Source organism: Mastomys coucha, unplaced genomic scaffold, assembly GCF_008632895.1.
Source record: "Mastomys coucha isolate ucsf_1 unplaced genomic scaffold, UCSF_Mcou_1 pScaffold4, whole genome shotgun sequence".
NCBI lineage: Eukaryota > Metazoa > Chordata > Mammalia > Rodentia > Muridae > Mastomys > Mastomys coucha.
The window spans coordinates 46,946,678-46,969,602 of record NW_022196910.1 but is presented as its reverse complement, the minus strand read 5'-3'; the positions used below and the strand labels follow the sequence as shown (position 1 = coordinate 46,969,602).

The window sequence follows — 22,925 nt, the reverse complement described above, 5'->3', positions numbered from 1 at the left end:
ATGACTAATTAAGGAAACACCTTACAGGCTTGTCTGCCTACAGCCTGATCTTATGGAGGCATTCTCTTAATTGATCCCACCACCTTAGATGACTCAAGTTGAGACAAAACTAGCCAGTACACCTCAGCTGCCACCATTTAGCCAGAGTATTGATGTGCAAAGCACAGGAAACAGTTCACCTGATTTCATCGATATCCCAAGTGAAGCTGTTGTTTATTAACTTGAAAAGCAAATAGTGGTCATCTAAGGAGGAAGGCTGCAGAGAGCATCACAGACAAAGCCTACACTGGAGATGGGAAGATCATCACACAGTGAGAAGTGGGCTCATTCTTCAAGGATTGCTTGGCATCAAATGAATGCCATTTTCAGGATCTGAGCTTCTCAAAACTGGATGTGACCATGGTTTAGGCCTGCTCTGGTAATCTTCAGGGGTTTGTTGAAGAAAATAACATTTAATTTCCATTGGCTGAGTCTAATCAGACCATGCTAAACAACTCCTAGCAACTAATTATGTACCATTGAGGCACCTGCTAAGCCAGCAGATCCCTTACCTTTTTGATTAGGAAAAAAAGATGTTTGGTGAACTTAAACATGATGACAATTTCCCAGCAGCGGGAGGCAGGCAGCTCAGGCTACAAGGCTCACACATGCCATTACAGAGGCAGAAAAAAACAGCTTTCCACAAAGGAGCACAGTGGAATCCCACTGTGAAGGAAGTACTCTGTCCCTTGAGCCCAATTAACACTCATGAATTTTAGTGCCTACTATGTGCAAAGTAAGGCTGGAAGTGAGGAAAAGATAACAGAAACATAGGAAGAGTGGCATTTGCAGAGTTCTCAAAACCAAGTCTGTGCATAAGGGAAGTGGTAGAGACGGACCCGGAAATCAAGCCTGTGCATAAGGGAAGTGGTGGAGATGGACACGGAAAAAGAGAGAGTCACCATCATGGCTTGAAAGAGGATCTTGCAATCTCAAAAGAGAAAACTAAGCTTTTGCCTATATGTATTGTGATCTTTTTTTGAGCTGTGGTTATGTAGCTCTCACTCCTATTGCACATGAACATAGTGTGGTTGTTTCTTTCTCTTGTGCCCTCATCTTCCCATTCGGCTTTACTACGATGGTGGTTTGATGAGATCCTCAAAATCTTCTGCAAGATTTCCTGGAAAATAACCTTGAAAAGATCTGAGTGACAGAACTGATAACTTAAATGTTTCTCTTCTTGTTAAAGTGATGTGTATGGTGGATCCACAGGAGCTTTAAGTTCAAGCTCAAGGAGATGACCTTTTATCTCTCTATAATCCTCAATTGCTCATCATTGCTCCCAATTAAAAATACTCTGTTTTGCTTGGGACAAGTCAAGGCTCCACTGTGCATCTTCCCATGGACAGAATGTTCTGCTGCTCTCTAGTTTACTCAGGTTTCAGCAATATTGCTTAGGCAGTGTGGAGACAACAGCCAAAGATACCTACTGGCAATATACCACTAAGAATGTCCGCTGTCTCCTTTGCTTAACCTGATTAAACAGTCAACACAGCTTGTTTTAAAGAAGGGAACAGCGATGAGCTGAATTTAATGGTAGGAGGTGAGGTTAATATTCTGCTCCATCATGGTCTCTCTCCTATTAAGAAATGATTTTCTCACTCCATCCACTTCCTCTCCCTCCTGCCTCTTGTCATTTATTTCACATCTGCATGACATTAACGTCTACCCTGACTCTGCAGGTTTCATTAGAGTTTTGTAATTCAGAGGCAGATGTGCTTTATAGTCCTATGGGATCAGGGGCTATACTTTCAGACATTAAGAAGAAAAACGCAGCCTCCAAAACAGCACAGCTTCATCTTAAAAAACAAAGGTAACATGGAACAGGGGAAAGCCATTGAGGCCTCAACATTATACAAAGAACTAGAGGCAAATGGTTAAAGCTAGGAGCAGGGGAAGGGGTCTGCTCCAGGGAAGAGCACAGCAATTGGTTGTACTGTACCAAATGGTTTGCCCTGAAAACATACCTATAGGTAGCACTATATAAACTCAGCAGGTTATATTTAGGAATGTATATGTATATATGTATATGTATATGTATATATATATACACACACACACATATATACATATATGTGTATATGTATGTGTATATAGTGTGTACACACATACAAGCTTTAACAAAGAGGCCATGAATTTGAAGGAGAGCAGAAAGGAGCATATGTGAAGCTTTAGAAGGAGTAACAGGAAAGGAGAAAGAAATATTATAATGAAATAAGAATCTCAAAAACAATGCCAGAAGAAAGAAAAATATGAAAGGTGTGATAAGTTCTTCACAATGGTAGGATGTCTTCTAAGCTACATTGCTCTTAGCCACACAGCCCCTTGTATGGTTTAGTGTGACATGTGCCCCACAGGCTTACACACTGGGGACTTGATTGTTAGCCTCCTGGCTACTGAGATACGAATGGATCCTAAGAACTCTGACCTAATCACTGGGAAAATCCTTTGGTGAGTTTATGATGGTGTCATAATTGGAAGGAGATGGAAAATAGGAAATGTGGTCTAATCAGAGGAAGGAGGTCATTGGGAGCACTGCATCTTTCCTTGCTCCATCTCTTACTTTCTGCCAGCCATACACTGAGCTGCTTGGCTCTACTATGAGTTCCTGCTACCGTGGTGTTCTGTGTCAACATACAGGATCACATGCAACAAACTAAAACTATGAACCCAAATAAGCCTTTTCCCCATTAAAATTGTTTCTCCCAAGTGTTTGTTATGCCAAAGCTAACATGACTTCAGCAATTAAGCTTTACAGCCAAACTGTGCACGGCATATTGTTTTTGTTATATGTCTCTGTCTTTCAAAACCGATATTCTGATTTCCTGTTCTATTTTCTAACTCTTTGCATCTTAAAATAAGGCTCACAGGCAACCTGTATGAGTGGATGCTAGACAATTATCAAAAGTCCAGAATTCCAGATCCTACCAACCTATGGAATCAGTGTGTGATCAAAACTCCAGATGACTCATAAGCTCATTAATGCTGAAAGCTCTGCTCCTATTCGCATGTCCAACATCAAGTAACTTTACAGGCAGCAAGGGGTCACCTGTTCTGCCTCACCTGATCATGTACATGAACTCACAAAGGAGTTAGTAAACTGATACTAGTAACTTGTGTAGGCCTCTCTAGGCCTCAGGAATGGTGACTATCAACTTGATTATAGAGGTAAGTTCTTCAAATGAAGGTAAGATTGCATAACATCTAGAGTTTGAATGACTTCTGCCATCTCTTTATTCACTTTAAACTTTTCAAAAGTTCTACAGGCATTGAGTTACAGGAGTGGGATTAGTTCTGATCAAATTGTCAGTGAGGATTATAATAACAATAAATATTTCTGTTCCACGACTAAGTAGCATTTAGTTATTATTCCCTACCTAGTAAAGGACAAACAAACATGGAAATTCAGTCCTGCTGCTGATGGGGCCAGGGGTAAAGACTTCCTCACACTGTCTCCACCTCTTGCCTTTCCACACACAACCACATGACAACTATCTTAGAAGTGGGAAGGTCTCCAACATACACCTTCATCTTAGAATATCATACATGCACAAAGATGACAGTTGCAGCCCTGGACATCTGGTAGACCTCATAGAAGTGGTCTGTGGTAACCCTGCTCCTTGATATTGCAGGAGACCTTTTGGAAGAGGAATCTCTCTAGCCGGGCTAATTTGTAAGTCCTTTCTGAAATTAATGAGCATGAAATTGCACATTTTCTGCCTCTGGCATTTCCATTGCTAATATGTTTGAGCCACAAATGAGAACTCCTTGCTTCTTAATGTAGTTTCCACTAAGGAGAGAAGAGCCATAGTTGTGCCTCTATAGACTTATCTCATCAAAGAATCAACATTTCAGAGGGCTGAACTCTCCACTTTCCATGAGACCCACTTTCTTTAGTATATCAGTTCTTTCTTTAATAGCTTAAATTCAGCACACATTCCCCATTCTTTGCATGTAGTAAGTATGATACACTTTAAGCTTTTGACTTATCAGTTAGATGATTCCAGAAGGCATGCTCATGATTTCCCACAGTTAAATGAATACTCAAGGAGTCAACAGATTTGCAGTAGAATGAAAATCTGATGGAAAATATGAATTGCCTCAGGGTAACTCCTCTGGGCTACTCAAAGCTACAATTTAAATGTATGTCTAAGAAGCACATCATTCTTTGAGAAAAGAGGTATTCATCTACATTGATACAAACAGGTTTCATCCAGCGTGAGATAGCTCAGTGGTAAAGGCCTTGCTCACAAGCCTGGCAACCTAAGTTTGTTGTCTGAAACCCCACATATCCACATATGGCAGGTGCCCTTCCCAACCAAATAAGTAAATGAATTTAATAAAACATCAGGTACTCACTCTATACCAGCACAAATCTAAGACCTTTCTAGGTAATTAGATTTTTCTTTTGTCATGAGAATTCAGTTCAATTTCAAATCGCAAAATGCCTAAGTTTATTTTACCAAAAAATGTTAGGCTTAAGGGATAACCTGCCATCATTTTTCCTAAGCTGTATATTCCTTGGCGACTGACAAGGAGCTGCTCTTATAACAAATCCTAGGGTAGTGTGGGTCTATTGAATGCCCTATCCTGTGAGCACCTAGCATTTTAATCAATGCTTACAATGTGATAGCACAGGCACAACCATCCTGCTGACCTGGTGACATGAAGCTTACAGATGAACTTTTATGCCCAGGTTTACTATGCAACAAAGGGGACAGACAAAACATTTTATACACATGGCTTGTAGGTCTTCCTTTTGAAAATAACAATATGCTGTTTAGCAAGCTTCCATACACTCTCTTGAGAATATTTTGTTGATTATAAATAGATGCACCCCTCCACATTGTAGCAACAGCTGTGAGTATCCTGTATCACTAAATGTCCCTGATACATGCAGTTGGGACAATGTTTGATGCTCTTCTGAAATTTCAGTTAGAAAAAGAAAGAGTCATCTGACTAAATTTTTGGATCTTACATCTTTGTCACAAAGATATCTTGATTTAATTTGTGATACAATATTCAAGGATCTTTCCAGTACATAAAGCAGATATTTCAAAAGAATACCTTTTAGCCAAGAGGCTCGAAAACTTTAGGAGATAGAACCTGTCTGGATGTACGTCTCTCAGTCCTACTCTGTGCTGCTGTTCTTACTGACTGAGCATTTGTGAGCTGTTTTCCACAGTGGTTTATAATCCTTAAGTGCATAAATACAGGGCACTCTCTTTTCTCCTTTAATATTCTAGATACTACCCATTGTCCATTTCCAAGGCCCATGGCCCACTGCCCTCTGTTTATAGCCATTGACTATAGTATTTCAAGCCTTTCACTAGGTTTCCTGAAGCCAGAGGTGTGAATACATCTTAGATCAGATGACGTTCACTTAAGGTATGGATAGTGTGACATCCACCAAAGGCATGGATAGTGTGACATCTATGACAGGCATGGATAGTGTGACATCTACCAAAGGCATGGATTGTATGACATGTACAAAGACATGGACAGTGTGATATCTACCACAGGCATGGATAGTGTGTCACAACTACCAAAGGCATGGATAGTGTGGTCACAAGGAGGTGTGACCCGTTCTCTCCTTTGTCTCTCTAAACCTATCTCAACATTCATGTGGGATCCATACCAGGAGTGCTGTGGCTCAGCTGAGGACTCAGATGAAGGGCATGCAGCCTTATCGCTGAGCAGACTGCCTGGGTTCCATTAGACAGCAACTTCACAGGAATTGTTAAGACCCAGGGTGATTAGTACCATGGTCATGTTACCCCCAAATTATCATCTCTCTTGGTTTTGGATAACTTCAAGACACATTTCTGAACTTACTTTAAAAATATTTTTGTTTTTAAGTTTATGGTTCCGGCTAGAGGGATGATGACTTTGCTACTCTTACAGAGGACCAGGTTCAGTTCTTAGCATCCACGTGTTGAATTACAACTGTTTGTAACTCCAGGGCCAGGAGATCTGACACCTCTTCTGGTTCCACCACATACACACACACACACACACACACACATACACACACACACACACACACACACACACACACACACACACTGCACATACCTACATACAGGCAAAATACTCATACACATAAAATAAAAAATGTTGAAAAGAAAATCCCCAAGTTTATGCCCATTTTCTAAGTGTGTGTCCCTGTTACTGCAGGCCATATCAGAACATATATTTGCTCATCCAGCATTGAGAAGGAGGACAGAAGTCATATCCAAGGCCCTGAGAATAATGCCCCTCACACACTGGAGTTATCACATATTTTTCTTTGTTAACTCGTCAAGCCAGAGCAGATGACTGCTTGTCAAACAGATAATATGTGTTTTTAATGTGTGATTAGAGCAGGGTTTACTCATCTGTCAGAACCAAGGCAGCCTAGTTTCTGTTGTTTAAAGCCATACTTTAGACACTTTCTGCTTTTACCATAGGAGACTGTAATGATACAGATAAACCCTCACAAGAGTGTGAAGACAGAAATACATTTTTTTTTATGGGGGACTCTAAAAGCCATTTTTAATTCACTAGAATTTCCCTGAAGTGCAATAGTGCGTGCTGCTCCAAGTGTGGTCTTGAATGAACTTCTGATCCTTCTGAGGCTTTGGCTGCCTCAATTATTAAATTCTGACCTCACAGGATTCCTATGAGAATTGAATATAATAGTATAAATTATGTACCGGGATGTGAACCACCACTGCTCAAAGGGTAAGAGATTTTTTTCTATCTGATGGGAAAAGAACCAGAGTGATAGGCGGTCGCCAGTTGTATTCTCTTACAGCCACAAATATCCTTTCTGAGCACTGCCTCCTAATATGAATTCTTTGAAAGTGGATTTGATTTTGTAGTCATCACTATTATAACCCCAGCGATTGAACATGAGAAAATTTAACCTTGGAGAAATTATAAATCTACCTGAGGCCAAACAGCTAACAAGAATCAGAGGCAGGATTTGACCTCACTTCTGCCTAACTACACAGACCACTCCTTTCCAAATGCTGCCACGGTGACTCATTATGAGTCATTCACAACAAATACTTGTGCAAGAGAAGAAAAATATGGAATCGTACAGCTGTAGACTGATTTTCATGCTGCCTAACTCGGTGCCTCTGCTTTCCATCCTCAAAATAGAGAGATATGATATATATTTTTTTAATGTTTTGGGCAAACTGCTTGCCGAGTTTTAGCTGGAAAACTCATCTGATATTAAATGGTCTATTGTAACTCAATTTGTCAGCAGCAAAGTAAAAAATTAAAATGCAGGTACATAGATTTAATAGTCCAAAAAATTTCAAATTATCTTCATTTGCTTCGGAGACAAATTATTCGGATATAGAATTTCCCTACGAATTACTTGCTTGTCTGCCTCTCCTTGGGTTACGCCTGCCTCATCAGCTTCACTCTTTCTTCCCATAAATCTTGCCCGAACAAAGATTTAGCTTTTATACTTAATTAGGATGAGCGGGGGAAATGCATTTCAATGCCACAGAACGTGAGTGTTTAATTCAGAATGATTCCCCAACATTACGTTCAGTGGCGTCCTTCCAGCTTTCCAATTAACAAAGCAGCAGCAACTGCAAACATCCAGGATGGGAGGGACCTTTGCCTCCATCATTGGTTGTCAGTTCATTATTGAACTCTGAATCTGCTTCGGGACACTTCAATTATGAAAGTAATCTTGGATCTATTAGCAGGAGTACCTCAGAGGAGGTCCATTTATGAGAACTGAAACTTCCTTGAGTCTAGCTCATATGCCCTGTCACTTGCCTCTGAGCACTTCAAAATACTACAAAGTCAAAGCTTCACAAGAGTGTTCCTATGCCTTTCATTTTCAAGTCAGGTTGCATGTAAAAGTATTTTTTTTCTTAATAGCAGACAATATGGATAGGCAAATCAGTCAGAGCTGTTGTCATAAACATTGTTTACATTTCTCAGAGAGCTATATGTCAGGGTCATGTGAGAAATACAGGAAGAAGTGTAGTATATATGTATATGTGTGCATATATATATAAAGACAGATACATGTCATGCATAAACAGGCCTATATAAGTACACATATTTCATATAGTTCTTTATGTATTTATAAGCAGTACTAAGAAAAGTATACAAGACCTGAAATCCAATATATTCCTATAATTCCATTCTACAGGACAAGACACACTGGCAGAAATGGCAAATCATGGTCTTCATCTGGTGGTTTCTTCTGGAATCCCGTAGTAAGAGTTTAAAGGCAACAACAAATGCTAAGAAGAGAGTGAGCTGTCATGGTATTCTAGGAAGTTCCAAACTGCAGAACATGAATGAGAAATTTATTTTTTAACTTATATAGTCAAAGGCATTGAAGTTCTACAGTTAATATGTCTACACAATATCTAGGGATTCTGTAAAAAAAAGATTTAGCTCAGCTTAGAGAGTCCTCAAAGATGAAACGCATGTATGTAGTACAGTTCTGCAACCTGCAGCCTAAAACAGTTATGTGAGAAATCAGATTATCTCAGTGACCCAAACTAAATAAATGAAACTCCAAACAGCAGGCATTGTACAGAGGGAGTTGTACAGATGTACAGATGTGTGTTGCCCACACATCCCCTGCATAAAATCACTACAAAGGGGATGTTTGGGGACTGTGGTGGTTTGAACAGAAATGGTCCCCATAGGCCCAGAGGGAGTGACACTGTTAGACATGGCCTTGTTAGAGGAAGTATATCACTGGGTTGGGCTTTGAGGTTTCAGATGTTCAAGCCAGGCCCAGAGTCACTCTCTTTCTTTCTGCTGCCTGTGGATCCAGATATAGAACTCTCAGCTACCTCTCCTGCATGTGTGTTGCACATCACCATGCTTCTGACATGATTATAATGGACTAAACCTCTGAGATTGTAAGCCAGCCCCACGCAAATGTTTTCCTGTATAAAAGTTGCAATAGTCATGGCGTCTCTTCACAGCAATAGAAACTAAAACAGGTACTGAGGTTAAGCACTTCAGTTTTCTCCAATGTGAGAACTTCAGTCTTTATTGACGTCTATTTTGCTTAAGACAAGCTTAAGAAACCATTCAGTATTTATTGTGGTAGAAAGAGTCAACAGCCCAGAGCGGCTAGTGTGGGCTCAGTAAAGCTCAGACATTGGCTTCTTGGACACCTAGAGATGTATTGCTTGAAATAAGCAAAGTGTTTGTGCCTTATCTGGAAACCATCACATTTGCGTAACTGGAGATCAGAAAGCTGACACATCTAAGGATCTCTGGTACTGCTCTGCCAGCACCTTCCCTCCTGGAGATGGCTCCAGGCATCTCTTTTTATACTGTGACTAGCAGAAATTTTAGCAAAAGATCAGTTAGTTTAGAAAAATTCTTTGGAAAAAAACAACAGAATAGAATGCTTTGTCATCTTTGCTAAATACTTACAAACACAGTAGAAATGAAGGACATTAAACAGGACAGCGAAATATGGGGAAGCCTCAAGCAAATTGCATAATTAAACCATCATTTCCCACTTCCTTCAGTATATTTTACTCTTGACCCTGGGACTTCCTTCTTGCATCACATGAGTGTATAGCTGAGATGAGGAGGAAGCCAAAGCCAAAGGCTCAGTCTCCACAAGTCCAGGGCATCACTCACTGTTATGTGCACAGCTTGGGGAACCATATGCACATTCACAATGTGATTCCTACTCATGCAGACTGCAAATCTCATACAGCAATCCCAGAGGTCATACACACAGAGGATACACAGTCACCAAAGGATCTTTCCTCTGTCACTGGTGGTGGTAAACTAATCAAAGACAGGCAAGAGAAGGTAGCTCTTCATTTCCCACACGTAGGACCTTATGATATCTCACCAACAAGATTCGAGTATGTATGACTTTCCTATGTGTATGCCATGCCCGGTGTTCCTTGATAGCTCAGTCCACACTGACTGCAGACAGTTTGAAATAAGAATATAATCTCTTTCAGAAGAATCCAAAACTCAAATAGGGGGAAGTATGCAGGATTCAATTCATAACCTCTTCTAAACTGCTCTCTCCATTCACTTTGTCAACAATTTTTCTAAGGCTTCAATTTTTCTCAGCTTTCAGATGGGGGTATTAATGCCTGCTTTAAACTTGTGGGAAGGAATTAATCAGGACAATATGTAGAAAGTCCTTGGTGTACACTGTTGGCTACTAAATGCTGATGGCCACCTAATAAATAGAATGAATTAGAGATGAGTTCTGAGAGGCTAAAACTTCCTCCTTTAATAGTTAAGCACTGCCCCCCTGCCCCCAATACATAAGAACTCTATTAAGCATAAAGCGTGTCTTTAGCACATGATACTTACCGTACATGTCCTCCCACAGGTATAACTTAGTCCCTGAAACCAAGCATAGCAGGAGGGCAAACACCCATTCTTTCCTGGCACTGAGATCGTTTATTAAATTACCATGCTAATTGAGCCCTGGTGATCCTAGAACTAATGCCCCTTGCAAATATTTAAGTTAGAATGAGGCAAAAATTTGTTCACCTGGTCTTTTATGCATAATTATCACTAGTTACACAAATCTGATTTGTATCTGATTCATTAGACTCCTCCAGAAGATGTTTTGTGGAAAGTTAACTCTAAAATATGTCCTGGCTGCACAGATTCCCCAAACGCTCCAATCCAGTTCAGTATTTTAATTAAGCAGAACAAGGAGCAATTGAATCCGGAGAACCTGCAATCTTTATGAAATGGCAGTACACTGCTCTCCCTGCTTCATGTGATAAGCCTTGACAAGGGACAGGCTGCTGTGGTCAACAGGGTTTGGAGATCACTGCTTCCTTTTAAAAGAAGTTTCTAGTTCATTTCTATACATTTTTATTCTAAAAAAAAAAAATACATGAACTCTGGTGATAGAACCCCTCCTGGGTTCTGTCCATTACCCCCCAGCTAGCTGGAGAATCTCATGGAGAAGTTCGCCCATGGCATGCCGATTTGTTCTCTTTACCTTCCCACCAAATCACTGTGAAGGCGCAATTATTTTTTTTACTGAATTATGTTTATTTCTGCACAAGTATAAAATAAAATGCTGCTGCTTCCTGGGGTTTAAATCCATAAAAGCAGCAGGTGCTGGAAACAAGACAGAGGCTGCACCCACTTCTAGCCCCAGGTTTCTCTTAGAAGTGTGTCTGGGTACACATCATCTTTAAAGTCATGTAGGAATCTATACTGGTCTTCACTTTCAACATTTCAGCAGTATGACAGGAATCCATTCTCTTCTCCTTGACTTGGGATTCTCCACTTGCCCTAGCTCACTGACAATACTGCAGCCATCTTGTCTGTCCCTCTTTGTCCATACCCTCTTTTGCAGACTTGTCAATAGTGTCACACACCAGGATTGGGTCCTTCGGTCACCTATTCCCCCTTCTCTCCTCATTCATTTCCAGGCAAGGTGATAATACGTTTGCAGTTAGGACTTTCCCCATAAGCTCCATACGTGATATATACTTGATATATCCAGTTCCTGTAGTCTGTCTGTTTGAATATTTATACAATAGTACAGATATCTACAAGGCATATCAACCTCAGAATTTCCAGAACAATTATGGATTTCCCCAACACCATCACTCATACCCAAAGCACCTTCACTCAGTTTAGCTTAAAACTCCCAAGTTATATCTGACCCAGTAAATTACATGTTTGACAGTCTGTGTGTAAGTTCTGTGGGCACTTTTCTTACAACATACAAGAAATCCCTTGACCTTTCTTTTTCTTCTTGATTTCTGATGGATCGTTACTCAATTCTACTGTTGGCCAGTTAAATTAAAATTTGTCCTGTTATATTTTAATCTGTTATAAATTGAATGTATTTCAAATTTCAAGTGCAATAGAAGATAGCTCAGGTGGTAAAGTGCTTGCTTGGCAAGATTAAAGTGGCAAATGCTTTTAATCTCAAGGCTGGGGTGGCAAAGCCAGACGGATCCCTTGATTTCACCTGAACTCCAGCCCAGTCTGCTTGATGAGTTCTAGACAGTGAGGGACCTTATCTCAAAAAAAAAAAAAAGAGAGGATGATGATGATGATGATGATGATGATGATGATGGAGAATGATGATGATGATGATGATGGAGGAGGAGGAGGAGGAGGAGGAGGAGCCTAAGGCTGGAGGTATAATAACCCAAGTTGTCCTCTAGCCTCTACATGCATGCAAACAAAGTTGTATGCATACCCTTTACCTACACACAAGCATACATGCACACACACACACATAAACACACACACATACACACACACAAGCACAAACACACACACACACAAACACATAAACACACACACACACACACACACACACACACACACACACACCCCTCAAGCATGGACAGAAGCCAAATCAAATTATCTGTGTGCTAGAGCAAATCTTGCTGCCTTCCTAGAGTTTGCAGGTGTGTGTTCTGAAAGGTTTATTTGTCTCTAGGAGTCATAAGAGAAGTAGGGGTGGGGGTAGGGGTAGGTGTAGGAAAACGCCCTAAAAGCCAAAACATCTCTTTCCCTCAAGTATTAGGTCCCAGCTTGACAAGTGGTGTGGGTTCCAGCAAGTGTGGGGCAGCAGTGGTGAAGAGGTAGGCAGCTTATGGCTCCTTTCAGCTTTAGTAAATCACCTCCGAGGTAGGACTGTGAAATAACAGCTTTAATTATCCAACGAGACCCCCTTTCAGATCTGGCTGTTGCCACCACCGAGACAAAGAGCTGCATGTTAATTGCCACAACTGTGGCCATATTCATCTGTTTTAGACACTACCTATCTAATAAGCTTTAGTTCTTAATTATTTTTAACAAGAATGATGTTTAATCGAAGCTAATGATATCAAGACACTTGAGTCGCTGCATGAATTAAGTCAGCAATAGAAACGCTTCACCACATCTCTCTTCTTCTCCCATATTAAATAGAATCATTTCCCAGAAAAATTGTAATTCCCAGGGATGGTCAGGGGGAGCCCACTCTTCTACCCACACCATACAAGTTTCATGAGCCTAGTCAAGCAAAGAAACCTGGCTTTGGTTAAAGATTACTGATGAGGATTCATCTGGATCAGAGACGTCTGCATATTATAATGTACTATAAGCCAAAGTTCACCTAAACGGGTTTGAGGTATGAACATAAAATCACAGGATGGGGAATAAAATGCTTTATTCATTTTACTTTTTCTAAGACAAAGTCGAATTATATAGTCTAAGCTGATTTGGAAATGCAAATCCTTCCACATCAGCCTTTCATGTGCTAGGATTTCAGGCGTTCACCTGCAGGGCAAGCTACAAATGACCTTTAAAACTAAGGAAAACTGTTATAAATTCTATATATAAGGAATGCAAACTAAGGGTTCATGAAGTACTTTCTTAAAAATTAATAAAAGTATGCACGTTGGCTGACATGTGTTTCCGAAGCTGTGGTGAGACTCCTCTCACCAATGCAGATGGAATCCTAACCAGAATAACCTTTAACCGGGGCAGTGTGTCAACAGTTACCAACATCATCAGTGTATATGCCCTTCGGCCAGAGTTGTCTTCCTGTGTTTTACTTTCTAGATATGCCAACGAATGCTGTGATGGCTAACATCGATTGTCATCGTGATATAGGAGATAGACTCCAGGCCACACTCCTAGGGGATCTTTACATTGGGTTATTTGAGGTAAGTAGATGCACCCCTAACTGTGGGTAGTGTCACTCCATGGGCTGACTGAAAAGGAGAAGGCAGTCTTGCACATGAGCATCCATTTCTGTTTCCTGCAGTCGTATGCATGACCAACTGCCTCTTGCTCCTGCTCTCACGATGTCCCTGTCATAAATGATTATACTCTGAACTATAGCTCTTCCTTCTTTTAATGGACTTTGTTAGATTTTTTTCATAACAATGAATAAAAAAAAAACTAATCCATGCATGTGTGTATATGTATAAACCACCATATGTATAAATATATACTTAAATATATAAATATAAACATATTTAATTAAATATATGTAATTTATTTAAATATATAATTTATATATAAATAAATATATGTATGTATGTATACACACATATATATATAAAATAAATTACATGTGGTTTCCTAATAGAGGAAAGTAGAGGAAATAACCCTAGTTTATCAATAATGATGGAGATATTTGCAATTGAGAGGCTGCGCAGTAAGTGTGAGTGGGCCACAGCAAAACAGAGCACCCACATACAAAGAATGTTGAACCATTTGTTTGATCAATATGGAAATCACCATATTTTTTCCAGTTTTTTTTAAAGCAATGAGCAGAACAGTCATGGGATGGTGTACTTTGTAAGGAAAACATATGAACATGAATTTTATTTGTTTACATCTACTTAAGGAACATCTGGAAGAATTCTCAGAAACTAGTGGAATTGGTATTCAACTCCCATATGAAAAGGAGAAAGGATGGGAGGGGGACAGGGGAAGAAGGGAATCTCAGGCTGTCCCATTCTGAAGCTGCTGATTAAAAAACATGTAAATCAGACAGTAAAATTGATTAGGGTGCCACCGTCCCTGGATTTCCCTGAGCATGCTGGATATGTACTGCTGAATACACTTCCTTTGTTTTTTTCAGTAACTCTTTTGGCCATAAAAGGCTTGCAGCTGTAAAAGCAAACGCCAAAAGGCGTTTCACGAAAGCACGTGCGTGCGTAATGAGACCCTGGCAGAGACCCACTAGCATGCACAGCAAATTAGGTTCCTTGAAATTAACATTGATTAAGTGTCATACGTGCAAAACAACTGGGAACCAAAAGCTCACTGGATGGAGTCAGCTAGCTGAGAGGAGAAAATCTTCATCTTCGTCTATCATGATAGGCAAAGTCTGGGGTGCTCAAGACCCAGTGCAGACTACCCCATGGGGGAAAATAAAGAATGCAGGTATTTTTAATGGGTCTGTAATACCCGGAAATTCAAATCGCTGTGTATATGTTGCCATAAAAGTGATATTCATAGACACACAGAAGCCAGGATATCTAAAATACTCTGCTATAGGCAGAAGACACAAGCTAAGGAGATAGTCCAGTCAGTGTAGTGCTTGATACACAAAGCATGGGATACCAGAGTTAGGATCTGTAAAATCAAAGTAAAGAAAAAAAAGGGGGAGTGCTTGCCTGCCATTCTAGTTTTGGTAAGGTGGAGACAGGAGGATCCTTTGTGTTTATTGTCTAGGAAGTCTAGCCAAATTGGTGAGCTTTGATATATAGATATATAGACAGACATAGAGATAGTAGATAGGTAGATAATAGATGAATAGATGATAGGCAGATAGATAAATAGATAGATAGATAGATAGATAGATAGATAGATAGATAGATAGATAGAGAGATAGAGAGATAGAGAGAGAGAGAGAGAGAGATACATAGATACATAGATAAATAGGTAGATAGATGCATACAAACAGCAAAGAATTAAGGAATGTATACATCATAAATCTACATAGTATAAAGTTTGCTATACTTTGTTATTATTATTGAAGATTCTATTAGTAAGGCTCTTCCTTAAGTAATAACAATTCAAAGAAAAAAAGTACCCAAGGAGTTAAGATCAAAATACAAAACAAAGTGAAATGGATATACACACATTAGATTCAAATAGGGAAACACTGGAGGAGCCACAGGTAGACAAGTCATACTTGAACCAAGACATTTCTTGTTGTTTCAAAGAGGGAGCAGAACCTGGACAAGGCATTTTGAGATGGGCAGATGATGTTCACAATTCAAAATTTAAGAAGTATACACCAAAAACTAGATACTACATTTTAAGTCTTAGGCCATCTTAGAATCAAAGTAGGAATAGAGCTAGCTATGGTTGGTTGTTTTCCTGCAGCTGCCTGACCATACAACGGGGAATTCTTGCTTTCTTTTTGGTGATACCTCTGCAAAATTATTATCCCAATATTTATGGTCTAGGTTTCCTTCAGGGAAACTGTGGCATTCAGCTTCCTGTGTTCATTCTGAGTCTGAAGAAATATGAACACTGAAGGGATCAACAGAAACTACAAATGACTCACTTACTAGACATTTCCAGTTTCATCTACATGAGTATGAAAACCAAAGCGGGGGAAGAAAATTCCAAGGGCAATTACAGAGTGAAGTTATCTAAAAATGGCTGCAAAAGAAGGTGATTACACACTGCTCATCCAATTTGATCCCCCAAGAACCAAGCAACATCCAAAGAGAAATGAGAATGTACAGAGGATTTGAAGAACGAGATTAAATAATTGGCCTTCCTGTTAGGCTTAGACTTTGACTGCTGGGGAGGGGTCACATAACTGATGGGGGTTGAATGTCTATCTCTTACACACCTCTAAGGGAGACTCTTCAGAAGGCACTTTAGAGACAGGGCAAACACACACCTATTTTTCCATTGGCAGAGCTGAGATCAGCCCTACAATACACATAGTATATGGGGCTGATGTGTATACTCTACACCCTCTCAGTCACAGAGCTTGAGGGCAGTGACACAGAGACTCAAGCCCCATTCATGACCACCAATTCAGTTCTCCGAGCTCCACAGAAGCTAAAGGGTGTGAATGTGTGCACGTAACCATGTCACAATTGCCTTAGAAAATCAGTTACTTAGTTTTTCTCCAGAGCAGTGGTTCTCAACCTTCCTTTTCTTTTTTTTTTTTATTTTTATTAGATATTTTTTTATTTACATTTCTAATTTCATCCCCTTTCCCTCATTTCCCTTTTGAAACCCCCCCTATCTCATCCTCCCTCACCCTGCTCACAAACCTACACACTCCCGTTTCCTACACACTCCCGTTTCCCTGTCCTGGTATTCCCTACACTGGGGCATCGAGCCTTCACAAGACCAAGGGCCTCTTCTCTCACTGATGTCCCACAGGGCCATCCTCTGCTACATATGTGGCTGAAGCCTAATGCTGAGACCCTTTAATACAATTCCTCACATTGCTGTGACCTACAACCATAAAATTTTCGTTGCTACTCCATAACTGTAGTTTTGCTACTGTTATAAATTGTAATGGAAATATCTGATATGCAGGATCTCTGATGTGTGACTCCTGTAACAAAGTTGTTTGACCCCAAAGGGGTTGTGACCCACAGGTTGAGAACCACTGCCCTAGTGACTCTAGCCTGGGGCCAATGGTTCATGAATCATCTCTGCTAAGATGATCTTTTGAGACATCTATCTATACTAAGTCAAGTCAGCCAGGAGGACACTAAATGTTGTTACCCTCCAGAACACACAAAATTTGCCCCCCCCACAAGGTCCATATGATTGTGGTCATGAGTTGATTTTTATTGATTCAGATTCCTGATTATGAATCTAGGCAGCTTCTCTCCTGGATCTCCCAAGTCCATCTGAGAGGGATGCCAGCCATTAGAGAGGTTCAGAGGACACTCAGCATCACTGAGGGGCAGCGGAATTGATTTTTGCTGCGCAGCATACTTCTTTGACGATTCTTCAACTTTTCAGAGCGCAGGGGCAAAACTAAGACTTTGGAAGCTCCAGGGAAGTCCTGTGTCTTATTTAATTGCTTTTCTCCTTAGGATGCTTCCCTAGCATCCTAGCCACTTTCTCATCACAGCCGAAGGGCTAAGCGGCACAGCTCCCTTTGGAGTTTGGAAGGTTAAACACCAGACCATTCACTCAGCATGCCCCTTCCCACCCTATTCCACTAGCTGAACAGATTTATACACTCCTAAGTTTCAGTGGCAGTGCGTAAAGAGTGAATTAAAATTACAAAGATTAATCTATTTTGGAATATTTTAACTTCTCATGAGGAAAAATGGTAAGGCACAGAGATTCTAGTAAGCAACCCTTTGTTTTGTGGGTTGTAGTATGTATAACATCTACCATTTAAATAAGATTCTACACACACATACATACAGTTCAGGGCTGCTAAGAATATTTGCAATGTTTCTTAGTTGGCATCACTGTCATTTGCAAATTATTTTCTTAACCAGAAGTTGAGATTTTCATCCAGGTGGCTGGAGGCTCACACCTATAATCCCAGCACTGCGGATGTTGACGCAGGAAGACTGCTGTGAGTTCAAGGCCAGCTTAGGTTGTATAGTGATACTCTAAAATAATTAGAGATCCTCTGCTTTCTGTCTTTATAAACTTGCCTGTATTCTAGGTTTCTCATATAAAAAGTACTATACTATATCTGTAATTTCATGCCTGGTTTGTCTCACTTAGCATAATGGATTATCTATCCAACTGTTCATGTTATGCTATGTATAAAATTTCAGACTATATATGATATATGATACATATAAAATACATACATACATATATATCCTGCTTGGTTTGCTTACATATATATTTGGATTCTGTCCACTTTTTGGCTATAGAAAATGCTGCTATGAATATGGCTTAAATTCTTCTCTGAGTCCTTTATGGGTATAGATATAGGAATGGAAATGATGGATTACATAGGGTTGTATGCTTAGCTTTTTGAGAAACTGACAAACGTCTTACCACAGTGTCTGAACCATTTTCAGATTCCCTCCAGGGAAACACCAGGACTCCTGTTTCTCTGTCTTTATGTATAATGACTTCCCCTTAAAAAAAATAGTAGCCATTCTCGTGTACATGAAGGGCTTTTATTCTATGGCTTGAATTGGTATTTTCCTAATACCCAGGGGCCCTGACTGCCATTCACTGTATTTATTTATATCCCATCAGGAGAGAAACAATATTCAAATCCTCAGTTTTTAAGTTGGTTATAATTGTACTCATGTAAGAGCTCCTAATGAATTACAAGTTGATTTTTACCAGATAAATGATTTAATTACAAATATTTTCTCTAAGTCCTTAGGTTATCTTTTCACTCACATCCTTCCATGAGGAAAATTCATATTTTTGTTAATTTTAAAAATAAAAGTCTCTATAGCTCACACTGGCCTTGAACTCAAAACCCTCTTGCCTTAGTCACAAAAGTGTTAATATCACCATTACACAAGCACCTCGCCTGACTCTCTGCAGGTTTTACATCAAGTCTAGGGATGTAGTACAGTGGTAGAATCCAGCCTGGGGTCTGGCATGCATGAGGTCTAGAGTTGACCCACTAACCCAGAAAATAATAAAATTTCTAGGAAGGTTTTTAATCGATGACACCCAGTTCTATTTCTTCATTTTGAGACTTTTTGTTTAGTTGTCACAGTCAGAAAGTCATTGCAATGATTACTTTCTGGCTAAACTTGGATACCCTTCTATACAGCACTCGTGCATTACCGTATAAACCATCCTGACTCCAAATAAACTCCAAACAAATACAATGTCCTTCTCTGTAGTGCAGGCCTGGATTGGTGTCTTAATGTCGATTCCCTTCAGAGGCCTGAAGCCTAGGTTTTCTTTATCACAGGGACCTCCTGAATTTCTTGGTCTTATACCCCCCTTGCTGTTGGGCTATCCCAGGTTTGTTCTCTGAGACACCCCACGCAGGCCCACTTCTCTGCCTTCCTCATGTCTATCCTTTAAATCTCACATCAGTGCTCCTTTTCCAGGAAGTCTCCCATAATTTGTCTCCTTCACTCCCAACATCCAGCCAGAGAAGGATGGATGTGGCAGCTCTGTCCTCAAAGGCACCCATGCGTTGAATACTGCCATGATCTACCACACAGAACTGTTCTATATTCTACTTTATTTGGCTCCATCTCTAGATTTTAAATTCTATGAGGACAACTGTCTATATTTTTACTACTGTACCCCAGATGTCTGGAGTGATTCCCAAGGAAACAGTAGTTGTTCAGTAAACACCACTCAGAGAATAGATGGATGGGATTGGAAACACTCCAACACAGAGCTCTGAGTTTTGTGTGTGTAGCAGTTACAGACAATGTCTTCTGGGGGAGGCATTACATTTAGAAATATGACCTAGATCCCTGTTTCCTCAATACTTGCCCTGTGAAGTTTCTTTAACAAGTACTTAATTAAAGTGATATCCTAAGAAGGTTGAACATCTAAGTGATTCTTGGCCATTTGAGATTCCACTGTTGAGAATTCCCTGTTTAGCTTTGTATCCTATTTTTTAATTGAGTTATTTGGTTTGTTGGAGTCTGACTTCTAAAGTTCTTTATATATTTTGGATATTAGCCCTCTGTCAGATATATGGTTAGTAAAGATCTTTTCCCAATCTGTAGGCTGCTCTTTTGTCCTATTGACAGCATCCTTTGCCTTACAGAAGCTTTTCAGTTTCATGAGGTCCCATTTATCAGTTGTTGATCTTACAGCCTGGGCCACTGGTATTCTGTTCAGCAAATTGTCTCCCATACCAATGTGTTCAAGGATATTTCCCACTTTCTTCTATTAGGTTTAGTGTATCTGGTTTTAAGATGGTTACAGACAGGAGCCTAGCATAACAGTCCTACCCAGCAGCTGATTGAAATAGATGCAGATACACAAAGCCAATATGGATGGAGGTCAGGGACTTTTATTAAAGAGTTGGAAGGATTGAAGGCCATGAAAGGAATGGGAACCCCACAGGAGGACTGACAGAGTCAACTAACTTGGACCTCCAGTGGCTGTCAGAGACTAATGCACCAACCAAAGAACATACATAGGCTGGAACCAGGTCCTCTGGGACATATATAGCAGATGTGCAGCTTAGTCTCCATGTGGGTCCCCCAGTAACTGAAGTGGAGGCTCTCTCCTCTCAGAGGAGAAGGGGAGAAAGGGAATAGAGGACCGGGATTGGGCAGCATTTAGGATATAAATATATAAATATAAATAAAAAGTAAAGTGACATCCTAAGCCTTTTACAAGTAATAGACAGGTGGAATATAAACATTTTGATCTTCAGCATTGAGAGGATGAAACAGAAGCAGAGATGTGTAGTGACTGTGGACACCCACATAGCCATCACATGAGAGGGGCCTGGACCAGTCTTGGCTTGTAGTGAGTTCAAAGTGTGAAACATACCCTATGCATCTGAATTACCAGAATGGTAAAGCTCGTGGTACTTATGACTTTGTGTGGTGTTGGGGATTGAACCCAGGTCCTTTTGCTAGCTTGGCACTCTACACTGAGCTCTGTGTCCTGTGCCAAATTTATTTTCTAGACTTGGCACACATCCCCTTAGATTTACTGTCTCCTTTCCCCCCCAGGGACCTAAGTTTATCACTGCCACTCACGAATCCTTTATCACCTCTTACAGTTTCCTTTCAAAGAACCTTCTCTAGGTTCTTACTCCTGAAAGCTCCACTAAAGAAGACTTGTGTATTCTGTGAAAATCGGCAGTTTCCTTCTATCTCACTGATGACCTTCCTGATTCAAAGATCACCTATAATGACCCTTAGGTCTTTTCTCAGTCTTAACTGGTATGAACTCAGCTTATGGGTCTGAGGAATATTTGAACTTTTCCTTTAAACATTCATTGTTTTATTTTATTTTATTTATTTTTGGTTATCTTCAGTCAAAATGAATCTCAGCCACGTTAGTACTACTGTAGAAGCAAGCATCTGTTCCAACCCAGCTTCATTGTCTCTCTCTCTCCCTCCACTGCTTGCTTCTTCCTAATTAATCAACTAATTTAAATCCGTATTCAGTAATGTCCAGGGACAAAGCAGTGACAGTACAGTTCTACCCCACAGCTCTCGGGGCCATTCCGTCTAAAGTTTCCTCTATTGTCATAGAAACACAACATTACTTTGATTTTAAGTAGGCAAGAAATAATTTATTAGAGAACAGTATTTCACTAGCTCCTCTGTCTCCATACTTATATTTATCCTCTCAAAGATCTACATTATCTTGCATAGGGGTCAGTAGCATTGCTTTGGCTTGGATAAGTAGACAAAGTGCCTTATTTCAGAAAGCCCAAAGATATATAGCATGATGGTTTACAAATTTAAGTCAAACCATGTAACAGGTTGCTATCATTAGATGCTAATCACTAAAAGTGTGACAAAAGTGAAGGCAGTAGACAGTTGACAGTGAAATGGAGATATGAGAAATTCACCACTGGATAGATTATAAAATGCCTCTTGCCTCTGCATAATAAGTGTAATTTATTGATTCTCTCTGAATATATTAAGAGAAATGACGCATGTAAGATAATCACTTATGCTAAGGATATGCGGCAAAGAAACATAATCCCTGTTTGCAGAAGGCTCTGGGTTGACAGTACAGGCCTCCATTTTTTCATTCTTGTCCCTTTTCATATTTCCCCCGAGAAAGACTGCTCATCATATGGCTTTTCCTCATGTGAAACTTCTCATAAAATAGAGCAAATGTTTAAAAGTTATGTGGAAAGTACATTTTTCTTTTGAAGTTCTCATTTGTAGGGAAGCACGCTCGAGGGCATATTTCATTTACTATAGGCAATATCTGCAAACTGACTCATTCCAGAGAACCTAACACAGCTAATTTCTGACATAACATTTAGAAATTGCTCGAAGTGAAAAGCCACTATTGGCTCTTGCTGTCTTTATGAGCCAAATGCAAATGGAAGCCAAGGCAAAAGGATAATTTACCTGTAAATAGTACACTTTAGTCCTATTCCAGAAACATAAGTTTGGTGTAGGGCTTGTAGTTCTATTACTTGCTTGAAACAAAAAGCATGAGAGTCTCAAGAAGGGACATGCATTTATATCTGCCATGATCCTATACTAACTACTATGCAACCTGGTCTTTGAATGAGCAGGTGGGTTGGTACAAATTTCATGTTATAACCCATATTATATTAGCTTTGTCTTTTTGTTATCTAGTTAACAGTTGTTTGTATAGAAAATGCTCCCACCAGCTTATGGATTTCAATACATGCTACCCAAATGCTCTGTTCTTAGGGTTGTGGAGCATTTGGGATGTGTGGTATAATGGGAGGAAGAAGGTCATGTTGGGATAGGCCTTGAAGTACACAGCTGGGTTCTGGTCCCTGGACAGGCTCTGTTGCCTGACCCACTGAGATA

At 40.0% G+C, this 22,925-nt stretch overlaps 1 protein-coding gene across 20 annotated transcripts in view; it reads right to left on the bottom strand.

The window, feature by feature from the left end:
• The window catches only part of Grip1 (glutamate receptor interacting protein 1), a 648,195-nt gene that overhangs the window by 197,370 nt on the left and 427,900 nt on the right, over positions 1 to 22,925 (bottom strand). The gene's annotated exons all lie outside the window — the stretch shown is intronic.